We start from the raw sequence: 20,211 nt of genomic DNA, 5'->3' as shown, positions 1-20,211 counted from the left end.
AGGAAGAGATTATCTGCATTAGGAGGAGATGGCATGAGCATAGCCGTTACCATGGCAACCGATCTGGTACAGACCTGAAACAAAGTTGCTTTATCTACAAAAAATAAATAAATAAATAAATAAATACTCATCACAAAAGGATAAATTTTACCTTAAACGGTAAGCCCTGTGATGGACTGGACTCAGTTATGTCTCCCTGCCTTCTGCTCAATTTATTTTGGGATATGCTGCAGCCCCCCCACCGATCCTGAAAAAGATTAAGCAGGTAGGCTATAGAAAATGAATGATTGTAAACAATACTTTCAGCTTGTATGTAGTCACTGTACATGTTTTTACTGCAGGATGTCTGTTCCTGAGAGGAGGAAGCAGCATATAGGTCTCTCTGCTCCTATTTCTGGATACTGCAAATGTCGTTGCAAAGTGCAGCAGGATAAAAATGTGCAGAGGAAAAAAAACATCTGCCCTCTTCTTCTGCCTATAATGGAAAACTTACAAGATAGATATGGTATAGTATAACAGATTTCTTCTATTAAAAACATCTAGAGCTTATTTGGACCAAATTACACACAAGCTAAGTCGGTAGCAGATTGGTCGCTATGGTAACAGCGTTATGCTTGGGTCAGAAATGTAGGCAGAAAACCATGGCTGTGTTCATGGCATCTGTGCGTGAGGCAGAATTGCAGGAGAGTGGAAGTGTGAGGGTTGGCAGACCAGCAGGCAAGGTACTTTTTTTTTTTACTGAGTGAGTCATCTTCTCAAATGTAGGCTATCTTTGGTACAGCTACCTCCCTCCTCCTCTCCCTGTCCCTCCCTCCCTCGTTCGCTCCCTCCCTCCCTCCCTCTCGCCCTCCCTTCCTCCCTCAGAGCGTCAGCAGGTTGCCATAGTGACGGCCCGCCTATGGGAGACAGAGATCAGATCATTATGGACCATGGGATCCGGTGACTGAAGGACTTGATTTTTTTTTTTTTTTTTTTCTGCAAACACAGGAAGTGGGAAAACCGTAGCAGGAAAGCTTGAAGTCCTTTCTGATCGTGAAACAGCCAGTCTAGCATTGTGTGGCTTTGCAGACAGAAGTTTGGGTGAGCGGCATTTTGTGGTGAAAATGAGTTCTGTTAAACCTCTTAAGAGCTATGTGTCTCGCATCAAAGCATGTTGCTAAAATCAGACCAAAATTGAATAAAGAGAGATTTAAAATGGGCCGCGCTGAGAGGTAAGCGTTCTGGCTCTCAGGAGGAACCGGTTAATCAGAACCTGCTCACGCCCCTCCGAATTAATGGATCTGACAGACACGGCATTGATAGGCCTGCTGAAAGCCCACAGTCAGGAAATCCAAATGTGCTCTCGCTTTATTTATGGGTGGGGAAAGTGAAGGGGGGGAAAAGTGCAGTGCAGTCTGGTCAAGTTGAGCGATAGAAGCACAAAATACACCAAGGAAACAGTGTTTTGTTTGATAAAGATCAAAGGGAATTGTTGGTGGAATGGAGTGTGTTTACGAGTCCTCCAATCCAGGCAGCTTCTCCCTGCCCCTATTATTAGTGGGAGGTTGTGTGTGTGTGTATGTGTGTGTGTGTGTGTGTGTGTGTGTGTGTGTGTGTGTGTGTGTACCGAGGGCCCAGAGGGCTGCATTAAGCTGAAGTGACAGTGGGGATCTTTAAGATGTCTTCTAAAGTTTGCTACTGAGTGTGATCTTATCTCTGAGCCCCTAAACATCCTAGTAGAGCCCAGGAGAGGAGAGGAGAGGTGGAGAGGAGAGGAGAGGAGAGGAGAGGAGAGGAGAGGAGAGGAGAAGAGAGGAGAGGAGAGGAGGAAGAAAGGCCAGGAGAGGAGGAAGAAAGGCCAGGAGCAGAGAGGAGAGGGGAGGGGAGAACAGTACAGGAGAGATGAGAGGAAGAGAGATGAGAGAGGAGGAGAGAAAATAAGAGGGGAGGAATTGAAGAGAACATAGACTGGCTCAGCTGAGTGTGGTGTGACGCTTTTCACGGTCAACTAGTGGCAACAAAAAATGAACTGGATCAGCTGTTTATCTGCATAAGAAAATCAAGTTCAAATGTCAAATTGAGTGGGGCTTCAAGTTAATCTGGTAGGGTTAAGGTGTGAAAACAATGTCAAGTCATTCAGCATAAAATTAACTCTATTAATGGATGAGTAGAGTGAATGTAAACACAAACACTGTGGGTAATCCAGTGTGTTTGATGGATCACACAGATACAGATGTAGAAGCTCACACGTTTTACTGGCTGCTCTGAGGTAGTGCTGAAATAGCCCGGTTCCAGACTCCTGAATCGCGTCCCGCCCACTCTTCAGATTTTGGCGAGTGATTCAGAGAGTCTGGTGTTGCTCTAGTCAACGGCGTGTTCTCGCTCGGAGAAACATTCGAGCCAATCAGCGCCTTTGTGGGCGGGAAGTTTGAACTGTTCGTGCTACGGTTTTTCATTGGCGTTTCGGCAGAGTAATATTTGTTGAAATAACCCCCTTAACCAACATATTGTCTTTGCAAAGACGCTATTTTTGTCAAAAATTACCAACATCCTTGGTAAAGTTGGTAAATACATCCCGCATAACATCAGAGCAGATGGATACGAGTCACTTCTGACTGGTTTGGGGAAAATCAACCTTCCCCACACAGAAAACGGCTAACATGGAGTCAATCTCAGGCTGAATAATAGAGTGGCAACGAAATGGCCATTCAGTCTGAATATCAGGCTAGTGCTTAAATGATTAGTAGATTATTCGATTAACAATTAATTGATTCTAATTTTGATAATCAATTCAATCAATTCATTGTTTTAGTCATTTATCAAGTAAAAATGACAAACATTTGCTGGTTACAGCTTCACAAATGCTGAGATTCACTTGCTTTTCTCTGTTTCATATCATTACAAAATGAATACTATGGGTTTTGTTGGCTGTAAGACATTTTAAGAATCACTTTGGGCTCTGGTAGCTTGTGATGGGCAATTGCCATTATTTTTGACATTTTATAGACTAAATGAATAATTGAAAAAATAATCATAATGAAAATAATTGTTAGTTGCAGCCCTACTCTGAAGTAAGTGATGTGTTGGTGATGAAATATCATTTGGCACAATGCATGCTCTAAGCCAGTGTTTCTCAACGTGGGGTCCGGAGACCACCAGGGGTCCTTGGGGGTGTTCCAGGGGGTCCCCAGCAAATTGATGAATTGTTAAACTTCATTTACAGGAAGTTAACACTATTAAAGAATGTAGAATAATGACTTTTGATCATAGATTCACTGTTATCTCTCTACCTGCAATACAGACAGTCATGGAATTCTGGACAAAATCATATCTAACAATAAAAATATTCTCAGATTTGGGTTTGAGAGACAAAATCTCATCAAATTGGGGTCCGTGGCCCTAATGTGGACTAAATTAGGGGTCCTTGATATGAAAAAGGTTGAGAATCACTGCTCTAAACAACCAGTAATTTTTGACAGACAAAAGTTTTGTGTTACAGTATGCAGACAGGATTCAGTTGAACTTCGTTACATGATAAAACAAATAAACTGCCTTGGTCATTCTGGCAAGATTAAGGCTAACACGGTTGTGGGTTTGAGACAGGGTGAAATGCAGAGCTTGCACACACACACACACACACACACACACACACACACACACACACACACACACACACACACACACATACATGCAGACTGTGAGTGGCCTAGGAGGCGTCCATCCATTCATGATCCTTCATTCCTTAAATGGGGCTGCCATCTCACCCTGTCTACCCAGAGGCCTCAGCCAGACAGAGGGGTGGGTCAGCCATCATGTTTCTGACAGGAAACAGGCGGGCTTATTGGCTGTCAATCAAACAGCTCTCTCTCCCTCTTCCCTCTCTCTCTCTCTCTCTCTCTCTTCTCTCTCTGTCTCTTTTTTTCTCACCCGCGCTCTCCCGCAAGTCTGTCAAGCAAAGATTCTCACTTACTTGAGAGAGAGAAAACAAGAGAGAGAGGTGTAAGAGCCTCCCTGTTTCTCTTCACCTCTCTCTCTCTCTCTCTCTCTCTCTCTCTCTCTCTCTCTCTCTCTCTCTCTCTCTCTCTCTCTCTCTCTCTCTCTCTCTCTCTCTTTGTCTCACATGTCTGAATGACAGCTAGCAGTGGTTTGTCATTGTAACACCTTAGTGGCCTGTGTTTCCAAATCATCCCTTACACTTTTTCTACAGACAGGCAGACACATAACATTCCTCAGAAGACAGGCTGAGAGAGAGAGAGAGAGAAGGAGAGAGAGAGTGAGAGAGAGAGAGAGAGTCTCTCTCTCTCTGTCTCTCTCTCTTTCCAAATGCAGCTGAGTGCTCCACACGGATCGATAGTAATTCTCGGTGGGAGCCGTTTATTTTGGAACGTGTGTGAGGCCCAGTGGGTGACAGAATCCACATTCTCACACATACACACACACACACACACACACACACACACACTCACACACTCACACACATGCAACATTATAAATCTTGCTGCAGCTGGAGCTGGAGCTGGTGCTGGGCTCACACACATAAGCGCAATACTGCATGCACTGATGCAGACAGACTGACACACAAGACACACACACACACACACACACACACACACACACTGACAAGTACACCCTCAACACGCTCAGGGCCTGACAAGCAAAGCGTCCCGTTGGGCTGGGCTCTCTTCTCTCCACTGAGCAGAACTCACAGACCTCCAGGCTGGAGGAAAGGACCCAGGGTGTCTCAACATCGTCCCCTGCCAAGGTCTCTGTTTCTGGGGATGGCAGCTCTCAGCAGCTGGCTGGGCTGGAGCTCTCTGTCTGCAGACTCCGAGCCCATGGCTGTCTAGTCCCGCCAGGAGTTTACTATTCTGCAATCACAGAGAAACTTTCTTTCTTTCTTTTTTTTTTTTAAGAACAAGAACACAGATATAAGCAGGGCTTCAATTTTTATTAATCACACACACTAAAAAAAAAGTCACCATGTGCAATTTTTTTGCAGTTTTGACACAATAAACAAGCTAATCTAAGCACTGCTCATAACTTTGTCCTTTGACTTTGCAGTTCCATCAGCAGTTTTCATCAGTCATCACCCATTTCCTGCATAGAAATAAAGAAATCACTGCCAACTGGCTTTTATATTTTCAGGTAAGATGCTGCAAATTATGGATTTTTGGGCCAAATATTCACAAGAAAAGCTCTGGTGGGTTGGTCGTTGAACTTTTTTGGGGATCAGCTTGGTTCTCCGGGCAGCCAGGCAGACCCAAGCCCCACACACACACACACACACACCTGCGCTTCGCCTGAGAGCACTGCATTATACAAGCCTATCTAGCTGTACCTCTAGACCCCTTGCTGCCCTTTCTGTGGGGCAAAGTGAGAGCAGCAAAATGCCCAAAAGCATGGGGACAAGAGGAGAAAGATGAAAAACAGTCATTCAGGCAAATAAAATAGCAAGGTATGGGAACACATGCTGCAGCAAACCCTAATCAACAAACAGATCTTTGCTAACACAGGATACAGTCCGCACCTCCTCAGCATTTAACATTCATGCATTTGGCTGATGCTCTTACACTGAGGGAGTAGCAGGTTTTGACTGATATGGGTTTTTGAAAGCCAATTCAGATACCACCATTTTTAGTTGAAACTGCCAGGAGCCGATAGTTTCTGCCAATATTCAATATAAAATAAATGTGCAATCAAACAAACTTCATCATATCCATCATACCAGAGATGGATGACAGTTTTTAATAAAAGGCCAATATCAGCCTAGTGATATATCAGTCTAACCCTGTGAGCAGGAGTTCAGTGTCTTGCTCAATGACACTTTGACAGGACACATACCTTTGGCAAAGGTCGAATCTGGGACCTTTCCATTTTGGGCCGATCTCTCTAATGATGAAGTCACCCTGCCGCCCTTAGAAAGTTCTGGTGGGATTCAATCCTAGAGCAGTGGTATAATAGTATAGTAATAGTATAGTATACCTACTCCCAGAGATGTGACCAAGTCCCAAATCAGACTCAAGTCTTGAGGCACAAGTCTCAAGTCAAGGTTATCAAGTCAAGTCCATGTCATTAATGTCAAGTCTCAAGTCAAGTCTCAAGTCTAAATGTAGAACAGTCAGAACAAACCAAGGATCCAGTAGGCCTATCAATTTAATGTCATATCTTGAAGGAAACAAAATATCTTTTCAATGCAATATGGTTTTAATAGGATAAAAACTTGGTGAGAGCATCTTGAGTTTGATTTCTATAATCAGTTTCACCTTCAATGAATTCAATCATTCCATACAAATTCAGAAAACAGAATTTATATTCAGTCGTCTGGCGGAACAAAACTTTCACTCCAAGTCATTTACACAAACACAAGATCTTTTGTCAAGACTTTGGAAACCTTTTCAAGTCACCAAAGTCAAGTCAAGTCTCAAGTATTCTCTTCATGCATCAAGTCAATTCTCAAGCAGTCAGAACTGTGACTCCAGTCCCCACCTCTGCCTCCTCCTAAGCACTATAATCACCTCTCATGACAGCACCCCTACCTCCTCAGGAGCCTCTCTACCTCCTCAAATACCTTTACACCATTAGATGAAGACATTAGAGACTGAGGGATTTGACGGGAGTTAAGCATTAGGGGTTTGTGACGCTCGGTGATACGGGCCTGGAACGCCCGGGAAGTTCGAGATCTCTCTTATGGTACGTTTTCACAGGGGCATCATTTCACGCGAAATAAGCCATGCAGTTGCTGAATCTGTCTTCATTTTAGATCGACAACAGTTAGTTTAAAAGTTTGTACACGAGTTTCAGGAGTTTCCAGAGGCGGCGAGTCGCGCTGGACGCCCCTGATTTGCATAAAGTAGCCTAGACCTCAACTTTATGCAAATGTGGAGCGGCCAACGTGACGCCCCGTCTCTCGAAACGCACTGCGGCGCACTACCAGAATGCATTGCACGGCTGCTTACATAGAAAATTAATGGGAAGCATGGAAATGACGCATCCTGTGGAAACGTACCATTACAGATACCATGAAGTGAGCGCAGCAGAGCGGCGGGGCCGACCGCAGTAAAGCTCAGCGTGTCGTAGAGCCGGTTGGAAAGGTTTCTGTTGTTCATGCGGGAGGTGGCACACCGAGACACGGTGCGGCAAAATATAAAACGTACTGAGTCGATTTAAATGTCTGCCGGTGTACAAGATGACAGCCGAGAGGGAATCGTGTGTGAGACTCCATGTGGGACGGTTGGGAATCATAATGCACGTTCGCTGTGAATAAATGGCTGTGAATAACTTTGAGAGTGAGATATTGTAAATGACAGCACAGGACATCAAACGTACGTCGTTAGCATAGGATTTAAATAAAAGGTCAGTGAGAAAATACTTAATTCTGCATTTCTTCTGTCAATCTATAGAGCTGTAGCTTCTCCCTCTCCGCTGTTGCGTAGCCTCCTGCACTCTCCCATCCTTTCTCCTCATCTCTCTCCCTTTTCTCCTCCCTCTCCCTCTCTCTCCCTCACTCGCTCTCCCTGGGTGGGATGAGTCATTGAAGAGAGAGAAGAAAAGAAAGGAGAGGGTGTGTGTGTGTGTGTGTGTGTGTGTGTGTGTGTGTGTGTGTGCTGTGCCATTCCTCCTGAGGTGCTGTGCCCTTCACACTCCTTCTCAGCTTCATGTCAACCTTGCTGTTAGAGTGCAGGCATAAGCTTCAAAGGTACACACACACACACATACACAACCTTTATACCAGTATCTCTATATGCCATGATATACAGGACTTGCAAGATTTGAAGGGTTTCATTCTACAAAGCTACATCCATTTCAGAAAAACAATTGACTACTTGTCTATTGCTGAAAGATATGATGATTTCATCCACAATCCTGTTCCATGGTGAGTTTTACTTGTCTCTATGCATTTTGTAAGTGGCAATATTTTTAATATGTTGGAGTGCACCTCCTCATTTTGGGGCAATGCGAATTGAAACCACCTACATTGTGTCCACCTACATTTTTTCCTTTGTTCCTTGTGGATGGCAAAGTCACCCAAGTCACCCACAAGGATTTTGTATATTTTACGGTCCCTATCCTTCACAGACAAACAAGAGCCAGCAAAAATATCCAAAGTATTTTTCTCATTCCCACATTAAAAAAAATCTCACAATTATGGTGAGATCATTTCACTTGTTCTACCTTATTTCAAGATCACTTGTCACAATTTGTGAAACTGCATTGAAATTATCTTGTGCTATTGACTAAAATGAGATTTCAAGACTCAGTACATGATAAAATGACTGAATTAATAACTTTGTGGTGTATTGCTAGTCTTCATTTCAGTTCTATAAAAAAGTTGCCTATATGTCATCACCATAAAGTGCAGATCTAGAGCAAAAAAGTACACAAAATGGCTCTGACTTTGTGAAGTGCTTTTGATTCACCTCACAACAACAATAGTACTCAAAACATCTGCAGAAGTGGTAACATTAAGCCAGTCAAGCTGCTTCTCAAGCTTTATTATACAGGTTATGTTTTGATGTAAGATCCAATAAGAGCCTCTGATGCACAAATGGGATATTATTTGAAGTAGCAACTAGCATAGTGCAGAAACAGGGATAGACACCTAAAATATGCACCAATGATCTCAGGTAGACCAATACATCTTCATCACTTTACCACCTGTACTGTTGCCTGTTTTAGGCAAACTGGCTAAGATGTAATTTATCTGTCCTGTCAAGCCAGGCTCTGGCAAGTGATGGATTGGTACAGATATTTTCCAAGTGCCAAAGGATAATGTAAGAACTAGTCATAATGTAATAAAATGTCACTGTAAATGGATTGAAAAGGTAATAAAAACTGTTGTATATGTAATGTAATAACATCACATTATTACATTACCCAGCGATTATGACTTCATCAAAGGGTGTAACATATTTTGAACTGATGATGTATAATATGATTGACTTATGATGTGATATCTTGTAAGAATGAGAAAAATGCAAGTTATTACATTATTGGTCAATGTCATTATTACATCATTAGTTAAAACCCCTTATAAAGTAATAATTGCCGCTAAATGTAGTAATGTGATATTATTACATTATCTGGCAATGCATTACATTATCAGCTTTTATTCCATTTTTGACTCATTTGGAGGGACATTTTTATTACATTTTGACAAGTTATTACATTATAGGGCAATTAGTATTTGGAATTTGAGCCACACTATGAAAAATGATGCCAATCATTGATGCTGTTTTAGCGTCTAGCGTCTCTTGCTTATCAGGTGTAGCTAATATCAGATACAATCAAATGTATATATGGGGAGATCCACCTGGATTACTCACACAGAACAACTGTCAATTGTCAAAATGGGCAAACATGAGAAAATAATAAATTAAATGGAATGAAACATGCATGTAAGTAGTTAATTCTGTACAATTTGTTGTAGAAGTACTTTCCCTTACATAATATTAACAATGTAGAGTGTAAAACTGTACAGTTATGGTCATCTCTTGGCTTTATACATTCACACCTCAGTCTGGCTCAGTTCTCTCAACCACTGATGGACCAAAGATGAGAAATAGAACGTGCATCCTCAACTAAGAACCCGGCATGCTTTCTGATGACTTATGCACCCTCATTTATTTTGGAAACTGTTCGTTTCATGCAGCGTCAACGTTTCATGCGCAGCTGTGGCTGTTGGAGGCGAATCAGTCCAAACACTCTATGATAGGGAGTCTGATCTGATTGGACTGCCACAGAGTCGTCCTCAGAGACAGGCGGACAGACGGAGAGACGGACACTCCTCGATGCTCTCTCTCTCACTCAGTATCACTCTCTCTCTTTCTCTCAGACAGCCAAAGTGGATCTGCTGTAAGATATTTGGCTTTGATTTGCAGTGACAGGCCGGCCTCTGTGCGCTCCTGCCAAATGTCCTTCCTCGTGCGCAGCGAGAGTCCCAGCTCACTCCGATTCCAGTGATCCAGACCCAGTGGTGCAGCTCAGCTCATCACCTCCCCCAAAACATCGCCTCTCCCACCATGACGAATCACACACACGTGGACGTACACGCCCTTCGGTGTGCACATGCACGACTGCAGACACAGGCTGATATGCATGTGTGCTCTTAAATCCCTGTGCATATACACACACACACAGACACACACAGACACTCAGGCAAACATATACACACAGGCACAGGAGCACATACACACAAACAACACACACACACACACACAAACACATATTAAGCAACCAAGCAGCATGCAGCCCTCCAGAGTGCTGTACTGTCATTTCCATAAATATTCTTAAAAGGTGCAGCCAAAACCATGGAAGGGTGCGATTGCCTCTCGGCTAGAGACGCACAAAAAAGCTCTTTTCTCTTTCAAGAGACCGTAGGAGAGGATGACCCACTTAATCGAACAATTTGGAGCGCTTGTGCGTGTGCGTGAGTGTGAGAGTGTGTGTGTGTAAAAAGGCCTCCCAGTGCCTGGAGACAAACAATAAACAAAACCAACGAGCTTATGGTATTGCAGAGACGTGGCGTGATGGCTGTCTTGCGAGAGTTACACATGTGTGTGTTTGTGTGTGTGTGTGTGTGTGTGTGTGTGCAGGAGAGAATTGTGTATGCATCCTACATTCATGAGTCACAGCTTTTATAACTCCATCTACTGTACGTGCATGTATAATGTGGAAGGGGGAGCAGAGCAATTTTATGATGTTTTAGGTGCATCTCTACGTATCTTAGGTGCATCTGTATCTGTATGCTTGAGCATGAACATTTGTGTGTGTGTGTGTGTGTGTGTGTGTGTGTGTGTGTGTGTTTCTATCTGTCTGTCAGTCTTAGAGCCACAGCAATAATGATGCTTTCCATCTGCCGTTCGGAGCGGAGTAGAGTGGAGCTGAGGTGGGGATTGTGTATGCTTGTGTGTATATGTGTGTGTGTGTGTGTTTGTGTGTGTGTGTGTGTGTGTGTGTGTTGGGTGGGGGGGGGGTTGCAATCTGGGTTTAATCCCCAACTGCTCCTGATGTCTGATGTCATCCACGCAAACTTTTTTTAATTTATTTGCTTGTGTGCCTTTCTCCCTTTCTTTTACGTGAGAATTATTCAACTGACGAAAGTAATTGTCCACTTTCATTACTGGCTGATGAAAAGCATCCATTTAATGAGAAGGCATCATGTTATGGACATCACTGGATTGGACCGTGTCTCGCTCTCTCTCTCTTTCATCCTCTCTCATTCTCTGGTTCTTGTTCTTTCCTCTATCACTCATACTCCCCCTCTTCTCTCCAGCCATTGAGATCCACTTTCATCTCCTTTAATAAAGCCATGAAACATCAGGCAGCCGCATAAATCTAACATGCAATTGCTCTAATGAACAGGAACTATAGCATCCTGACTGACAAATGGAAGGCAACATAAGACCTATGAATGTAGGACTCACACAACACACACACACACACACACACACACACACACACAAAATGGTTATGACTGCCTCTGCATGTTGCATGCAGTATCTGCGCCATATACAGTAATGCAAATACAGTAATGCAATTGAGCCCATCTCAACACAGCCGGCTAGTTGACATGCCACACATGCACACACACACAATGCACAAGACATACCATGGTGGGGCAAATCTCTCTGCCCAGATAGCTCTGTATAAACATCCAGAGACACTGGCTGAATAGAACACTAATGGGATTCAATTTTCTTGGTCCTCCAGAGCCTCGATACAACCCCAACAGCCTAACACAATATCACTCAGAGCACAACACAACACAGAGAGCCATTCACAAGAGCAAGGACAATGAATGTGGGCCCTTTAAATGGCTCATCTTCCTACACTCTGTACAATTTCATAGAAACACAAGCGCTATAAAACACCACCAGTGGCCCTGAGAAACCTTGTATCTCGCCGAAAGTCAACTTTTGAGTAATTGAGAAAAACTCACATCTTACAGTCCATTTTCAATGGACTGGCGTGACAAAATCAGAGACACAGTGCTCATTGTAATAGACTCTGCTTCATGCATTTGTTCTGCATCAATCCAGCATTAGTAGAGCTGTCATTTATTTAGGCAATTGTTACACAGTAGGACCGATTTAGTATATCTTAAGACCCACCTCTAATGTTCCTAAACCAATTAGTTACCACACCAATCGATGTTCCAGCAAAACTTGATTTTTCCAACCAGTTCCTCTTGGGGATGGAGTCTCCTATTTGTAGCTGTATTTCAGCAAGGAGCAACAAAATAAGTGAGTCTTCAACAATAGCCACATACACACAAGATTTCCGCTAGACATGGTCAGAATACAAAACCACCATTGATAGAGCCAAACAAAACGTTCCTTCAGACCATTTGGTCTGCATTAGTAAACAATCATCACTGTCTCATAGTCAGAAACAAGTGAGAAGAGCTATGCTTGCCCTATATTTCATGTTGTGTGATTGTCAGGAGAATGCAGTGGAAAAGATGACTGTGGCAGCATTCAGTTTAAGTATCATGATACATTTTCCGATTCCAGAATAATAATTACTGTCACTGCTATAATAATATGTTTATTTTGATGTAAAAGTTTAAACATGTATGATATAAGCCTACGTCAGTCATTGTCAAAAAGGGACATTTAAAGAGAGATTTTGGCTCTCAGGTTTCAAACTCTGTGAGCAAGTTGTTGATGTTTTAGACACCAAATGTGTTCCCTTGGCCATACGGAAACATGTAAATTCTCAAATTTAGTGGTATTCCCCTTTAAGCGCAGCTAAGACAACATGCATTGCCTTTGAAATGCTGTAATGGGTTCGGTTGTGTGAGCGTTAAGTGCATCCCCATTGAGACAGGCCTGACCCCGGCGGCAGGGCCGAGGGCTGTACATCACTGTGACCTTTCTAAGCGCTGCTGCAGCCCGCTGCCTTTGTTCGCCTAACGGGTCCCACACAAAGCGACGTTTGACCAAGAACAGAGAGAGAAGGAGGGCAGAGATGGAGAGATAGCGACGGAGGGGAGGGATGAATGGATGAAGGGACAAGCGTTGGCTGGAGATCTGTGCTAATGGTCCCTGTGTGTTTTGTAATCAGGAGTGGTGTCAAGAGACAGAAGGGAAGAAGGAGGAGGGGGCTCGGAAAGTGGGCAAAGAGAAAGAGACAGAAAATACAGAGAGAGGATAGATATCCAGATAGACAGAATAAAGCCAGGATAAATAGAGAGGAAGAAAGTGAACACAAAAAAGAGGAGGCAAGGGGCCAATTAAGAGAGAATTGGAGAGGTTGACATCTAAAGAGAGGAACGAAGAGAAGGAGCTTCCATCGTCTGATCATTAATTGACCTTGTGCCATTGTGCCTTGTACCTCTATGTATGTGTGTGTGTGTGTGTGTGTGTGTGTGTGTGTCTGTGTGGAGGGGGGTTGCCCTGATTTGTGGTTTATGAATGGACCTCTCATACCATTAAATCCCCCGGACAGCATTTTCTGGAGGCGAACTTATCAACCACACACAGAAAATAATGACAAGTGGAGCACATGTTGTTATCTTGCATTCAGACTCATCCAGCTTTCATCCAGAAAATTTAAGTCATATTATCTTGCTGTTCTGACAGTTACCAGAAAATTCACTTGTTTCATGATAAAATAAAGTCGATTCAAGACTTTACTTCAAACAAGTGAGGGTGTCTTTAAAGATGTGTCTTGTTCCAAGACTTTTTTTTATTAATAGGTCTGTAATTTGTTCTTGATAGACGTGAGATTCCTTAAAACCAGTGTAATTATCTAAGTGCAGTATGATAATTTGACTTGATTTTTACATGTAAATGCGTCTTTTCATATGTACTGTATATGTGTGTCTGTGCGCTTCCTTGTCCCCTCTGTGTGTGTGTGTGTGTGTGTGTGTGTGTGTGTGAGTATTGTATGCACACTCACGGTTTTGTGTCGTGTGTGTTTGTGCTTCTGTGTGTCGGTGTACACGTGATTGGCTTTGTATATGCATGTGTGTGTGTGTGTGTGTGTTTGGTGCACATGCGATGAGGGATGGACATCACCAGGGCAGCGCTGCGAGTAAACGAGGCAGATCAGTCAAAGACTTAAAGCCCTGCTCCCCAATGGAGGCAATGGACAGGCTTTGATGTTGATGTGAACAAATAAAAGGAAGCCAAAATGAGTGGAATGGGCCATTATCTGCTGTGGAGAGGTCCTCCCATGGAACTGTGCCTGCCTGCTTTGCTTCCACTCAGGGGGGGATTGAGAAAGATGGAGAGAGAGAGAGAAAGAGGAGAGAGAGAGAGTGTGTGTGAGAGAAAGACACAGAAAAAGACAGGGGGGAGAGAGGGGGTAGGGGGTCCAGAATCCTATTGATTTCACTCTTGTGCTAAATCCAAATACTGCAGTGTTCCATATTCGCTAGCGTGTGCAGCCCTCTGCAAAGGACGTTTGTATATGCTATAGCCACTGTAACGCTACAGGGGGCCAAGTGAGGCTGATCAGCACCAGCGCATGCTCAAAACGCTTTTGGTTATGATCAAATGCTGTTTAGGCTATATAGATCAAATGCCCATCTGAAAAAAAACATACCCCTGCTGATTAAAATGCAAAAGGCATGACTGAACTGCTGTATTGGCGGTAATTTTAATGACATTAATAAGAAGACCGGGCTAGCCCTCTTAAGCACTGCTAATGTAATCTCACTGAGAAAAACACAGAAAAAGGCCCTTTCCCAAAGCCACAAATAGACAAAATCCAGGAATAAAAGCTGTGTTAGCTTGTTGCTGAAAGTGGTGAAATAAACTATCAATACCAACTTTAACCTTGCTTACAGCAGAAGTAGGCCAGCTAATTCTATTACTATTGTATCTTTCTCGTAGACCAATTCAGATACAGACTTTGCCAAAAGCAGGAGCAGCATGCAAAAAAGCCCATTCATTCCACAAATGAATAGAGGAGTACTTAAAGGCACACTGAACTTGTTTGCACAAGCTGACACATGTTAACCATCCTTTGTACTGGCTGGAAAAACTGGGTCAGACACACGATAGCAATATGTACAGGGCTAACAGAGAGAGAGAGAGAGAGAGAAAGAGAGAGAGAGAGAGAGAGAGAGAGAGACATTCATGCAACGCTGACTCAGAGAGAAAAGTTATTCCCTCTTCGAAAGAAGTGGCACATAGAGCGTGGTCACAGCATAGCATTAGTGCCAAAAGCTACAGCGTGCGTGCATTTGAAAATAAATAGTTTCCAAAGGGGACATTTGGACACACCCACCAAAAAGAAGTTTATTCAGTGCGAAGCAACAGAATGACGAGGCTCGGCTTGAGCTGCCCGTATCCCAACGATTGGTCAGTACCCAAATAGGTCAGTTTTCTTCTTTCTGCCTCAGGAATTGTATAATGTCACTGCAATGTTAGTCAGTTTTTCAGTACGACCAAAGAGTGATGTGAGACGAGATGAGGAGGGCAGGCATTCCCCTTGTTAATAACATTAGTGAAGGGAGAAACAACAATTTAACTGGGGTAAGAGTGGCACAAGTTCTTTTTTCGGACCAAGTGGGTAAATGCTAGTCTTGAGACGGATAGAGATAATGCAGGGAATGAGATAATGAGTTGTTGAGGTGTTGGCCATGGAAGAACAGAGCTTCAGTCATAAGGAGTTGCTGCAAACCTCTAGCCTCGATGCAAATACTAACACACCGATTTAAAAATGCAAGCTGTTACCTTCAAGAAGATATGTTAGTCCAAAAGATGCACTACGGGCCGAAGATGATGAAGTGTTTGCCGCGTTTGACACTTTTTGCACTTTGGAATAAAATGAACATCCCATCCTCATGTTCTGATAGAGTGTGGAGTGTCCTGTCTCTTGTTATACTTGTCTAAAAGATGCCTCTGCCCCATGCGTTGTACTCCGACTTCTGTGCTCCGGTGACATCCTGTGACAACAGTGTCCACTTCTTGTTTTCCCTTCAAGGCACCGTGACAGGGAGTGAGGGTCGGGGGCATTAGCAGCTGAAAGTTGTAATTAGTTTGCGATGCCGCATCTGCTGAAGGGCAGTCATCTTTAATGAACATCACCGGCCGTAATGGAGCGTAAAATGACACTAGGAAATACAAGATGTCGTGGTCAACAAGGGAACGGCTACATCAGTCAGGCCCGTCATAACCTCATATACGCTTCAGTTTGGAAAGACCGATGGAGTGTTCACAGCTCTGCATCTCCCTCCATCTATCTCTACCTTTCTCTGTCTTCCTCTCTCGCTGTCTGTTTCTCTCTCTTTATCTCTCTTGCTCTTTCTGTCTGTCTTTCTCTCACTCTCTCCAATGGCATATTCTAGTTTAACCAGCTTTCCAGTCTTTCAATCTTTGTTAATATTGATGGTGGCCCACTGCTATCGTCTGTCTGTCTGTCTGTCTGTCTGTCTGTCTGTCTGTCTGTCTATCTATCTATCTATCTATCTATCTATCTGTCTGTCTGTCTGTCTGTCTGTCTGCCTGTCTGTCTACCTATCTATCTATCTATCTGGCTGCTTAGACTATGACATAGTGTATCATGTCAGTTTTGAGTTTTGTCATATACAGCAATATAGTTTTGGACAAATACAGTTACAAATATTTGCACAGCTAAACATGCTTCATTTAACTCCCTGGACTCTTATACAGCCTCAAAAGGTTGATCTGTCTACTTCAGTACAATCTACTGAGATCTGAGATATACTATTAGGTGCACTCCATTTATTCTCCCCTTCCTCCCTCTGTCTCTCTCTCCTTCTTTTAATAACTTTAAATAATGTTCCCCTGGTTTTATGTTGTGAAGTTGCGCTCTAGAACACAGAGCTTGACCGAGGTTTTGGTTTATTCATGAGGTTCAATGAGGAGGCCTTTGAAGTCCATGAATTATTTAGAGGCAACACTTTTTTGAATAATCCCTCACTTTGGTAAATACTTCCCTGCGCGGCCCCGCCAGGTCTTTCTCATTGTGATGAAGCTGCGGTGGTTAGTGGAATGATGACACCTTGACAGATATGAGAGACAAAAGTAAAAATGGAACACCAGCCGGATGCGTACACAATAAAGCAAATCGCTGCATAACCGAAAGGGATGTCAGCTGTAGAAAAGGGTGACGGTGTCCACAGCTGACAAGGCCTGAGGCTGTATGTGTTCAAACATGGCTCATACTATGCTGTCCTATTTCCCGCTCGTCTGTTTCCCCTCTTACACATTTTCTCAACCAAAGACAGTGCTATCGTTTTCTCAATCCATTACTTTCTTATTATCCTTCAAAAAATGCCAGATTTTGTTTTAATTTGGTGCCATCAGTCATTTTGTAAGAGCTGGTGTTTTTTTTTTTTTTCTAAATGGTGGATATCTCATCTAGGAATAAAACTCTTTTATATCACATTTGCTTAATGCTATTTTCTATAGTGCCTAAGTGGCTTACAAATACAATGAGTGTGTATTTTTTTTTAGAATGAGCGGCCTCAGTAGAAATTGAACCCCTAAGCTGTGCTTCTCACTTCTATCTTCAGGGTAATGTCAGAGGAAAACATGGAAAAGATACATAAAATACACAGCAAACTGTATACGAACTAAGAGCTGTATTAGAGAGAGGTGTGATATTATGGGCATCGTCGATAAGGCTGGTGATTTGCGATAGCTGGGACCCCCTGCTGGTCCCCCATGCTAAGTCCAGCCAGCATCAATGGGGCTCCCAACTAATCTCAGCTAGTCTCTCATTTGTTCGCCAAGCAGTTACAGAGTCCTTGTCTCATATCACATGGTAAAACAACCGCGTCTGTCATGTAGCAGGAGCCTTCCTCTTTTGCTCTGCTGCTTCTTTCTCTTTCTCAGTTTCTCATTCATATACCAGCGCAACGAGCATGCACACACAAACTCAGTCTCCCTCTCTCTCTCTCTCTTTCTTGTCTGTCTTTCAACAGTGATATTATACGATCCCATCGCATAATGTGGTGTGAGGGCAGCGGAGAGAGCAGTGACTAGGATCCTCACCCAGCCGTACTCTGCTGTTTTACCCCATGCGGTGGCACACAGCGCAGGCAGGAGTGATATAATTAGAATGGAAATTACAGAAAGTTACAGGCGAGCTAAATCCCCCCGCGCATCGCGTGGCTAAAAATGTCCCGGGCAACGCCAGTGGATGTATCACCATAGCAACAGCCTTCTTCTGCACTCTATTTTCAGACTGAAAAGGGAGAACCGTCCAGAGAGAGAGAGAGAGAGAGAGACAGAGACAGAGAGAGGGAGAGAGAGAGAGAGGGGGGGGGAAGGAGAGAAAGAAATGCAAACATTGCTCTTTCTGTAGAAATTGATACATTATTCAAGTAGGGAAAACATCTCGGAGTGAGTGCTGGCTCGGCGGAGGGTTGTCGTATACTTGGCAGGGCTAAGCTGGACCGTCTTGGGGGCGTTAGTGTGACGGTCATACAAGGACAATGGGGTGCTGCGGGGTTGACTTACACATCTCAGCAGAGGTCAATGCTGAAATCTACACCACCAGCCAACGACGTTAACATCAATGCAGCAGCGATGAGGCTTCCTAAGCGTGGCACGCTGGCTTCTGTTTTAATCAATCACACATCAAATGGTTAGAGGATGAACCGCTGAGGAAAGTGAATTATCCTACAGAGGAAACAGAGTAATTTGGGCATTAAGAGCGGGCTTTTAATGAATCCGAGAGCAGCCGGCGTTTAAGTTCAATATTGTGTCAAGGGCACAGTGTCATTCCTCAAAGGACTGCCAACTCAATCTGGAGTCAAACAGCTGATTTATTTTTCATGCTTCATGTCAATGGCTCTAAATAGCTCTGAAAATGATATGAATGATTGGATCAACAGAGAAGCCCCCACCTCCCACGCACTTTTTCTCTCTCAATTCAATTCATCTCAGTTCAATACATTAAAATTCATTTCAACTCAATGTGCTTTTATTAGCATGACAGTTGAGAACGAAATGCCAAAGCATCAAGATGTGCTCTTACATGCAAGCATGCTCTCTCTCTCGCTCTCTCTCTCTCTCTGTCTGTCATGCACACACACACACACTCTCTTTCATGCACACACACTCTCTCTCTGTCCCTCTCTCTTGCCAGGTCATAGACACGAACATGTTCTTTTCTCTCTCACTCTATTTCTGTTTCCCTCTCTCTCTCTCTCTCTCCCTCTCTCTCTCTCTCTCACACACACACACACACACTACTCTCTCTGTCCATCCTTCTCTCTCCTAATGTTTCTCTCTCCCCCCAGGGGGTCTGATTGAGCCGGCTGGGAGGCATGGATCTCTCTCTATCGATCCGCCTGCTGAATCACTTATCCCTTTTCCAATGGCCTTCATCATCACACTCACATTTTAGCACTCTCTGCATGTACAGATCTCCTTACTGGTACGGCCAAGATCCAGGGATGGAAAGAAATGCGTTACAAGCGACAGGAGTACAGTAATTGGATTGTAAAGAAATTGCTAACTGTAACCAATTGCAGTTGCTAAAAAAGAAACTCGGAAAACACACTGATCTGATTGCAAATACTTTCAGGGAAAAAAAGACTACGTTTAAGATGAACATTATTGATTCCCGAGGGGAAATTGGGTCATTGTAGCAGCAAAGAATAGGATATATATAGTAATATACAACCAATGAAAAGTATTGCTGATCAAAGATACGACATCCCCATCGTGCTAATGGCTACAACGGATTCTCGTTATGTTGATCATTGGCAGATTTACAGATGCTTGCAGTTAATAGATATGCAAATTAACAGTCCAATGCAAGAGCATTTAACACGCAGATTGGGAAAATGTGCATCATTAGCTATTCCATTACCAGATTTACAGATGGAAGTAAAATCTATACAGAAATGTGTCCAGAAATATGTACAGGCGCATGTACAGAGATATGGACAGAAAAAAGCCCAGGTCAAGTTTATTGTAGTGCGACAAAATAATGCAGATGGAAGAATGAGGAACGTCATCAGATCTGCAGATTTTTTTTTTTCACGCGGGTAAAATATGCCTGATGACACTGTCCACTCCTTGTTTTTCCTCCTTAGCCTGATATGTTCAAAGGGGACAACAGACTTTTAAATCTTAAAACAAAGCCATTCCAAGCTACACAACCAGATTAAAAAAGTGGTCATGGCATCCGAAAGGTGCACGCACAAGGTGATGATACGAGAATGAAACATCATACAAGGTACAAGAATCAAACATCAAGTGCCTTGGATCTGCAGGGATGCAAACCCAGACCGGAAACAGA

The sequence above is a fragment of the Centroberyx affinis genome, unplaced genomic scaffold, assembly GCF_046629955.1.
Source record: "Centroberyx affinis isolate AG114_WGS23_722 - 3 ecotype Tasmania unplaced genomic scaffold, CSIRO-AGI_Caff_v1 ptg002030l_1, whole genome shotgun sequence".
NCBI classification, from domain to species: Eukaryota; Metazoa; Chordata; class Actinopteri; order Beryciformes; family Berycidae; genus Centroberyx; species Centroberyx affinis.
This window is presented reverse-complemented; position numbering follows the sequence as displayed.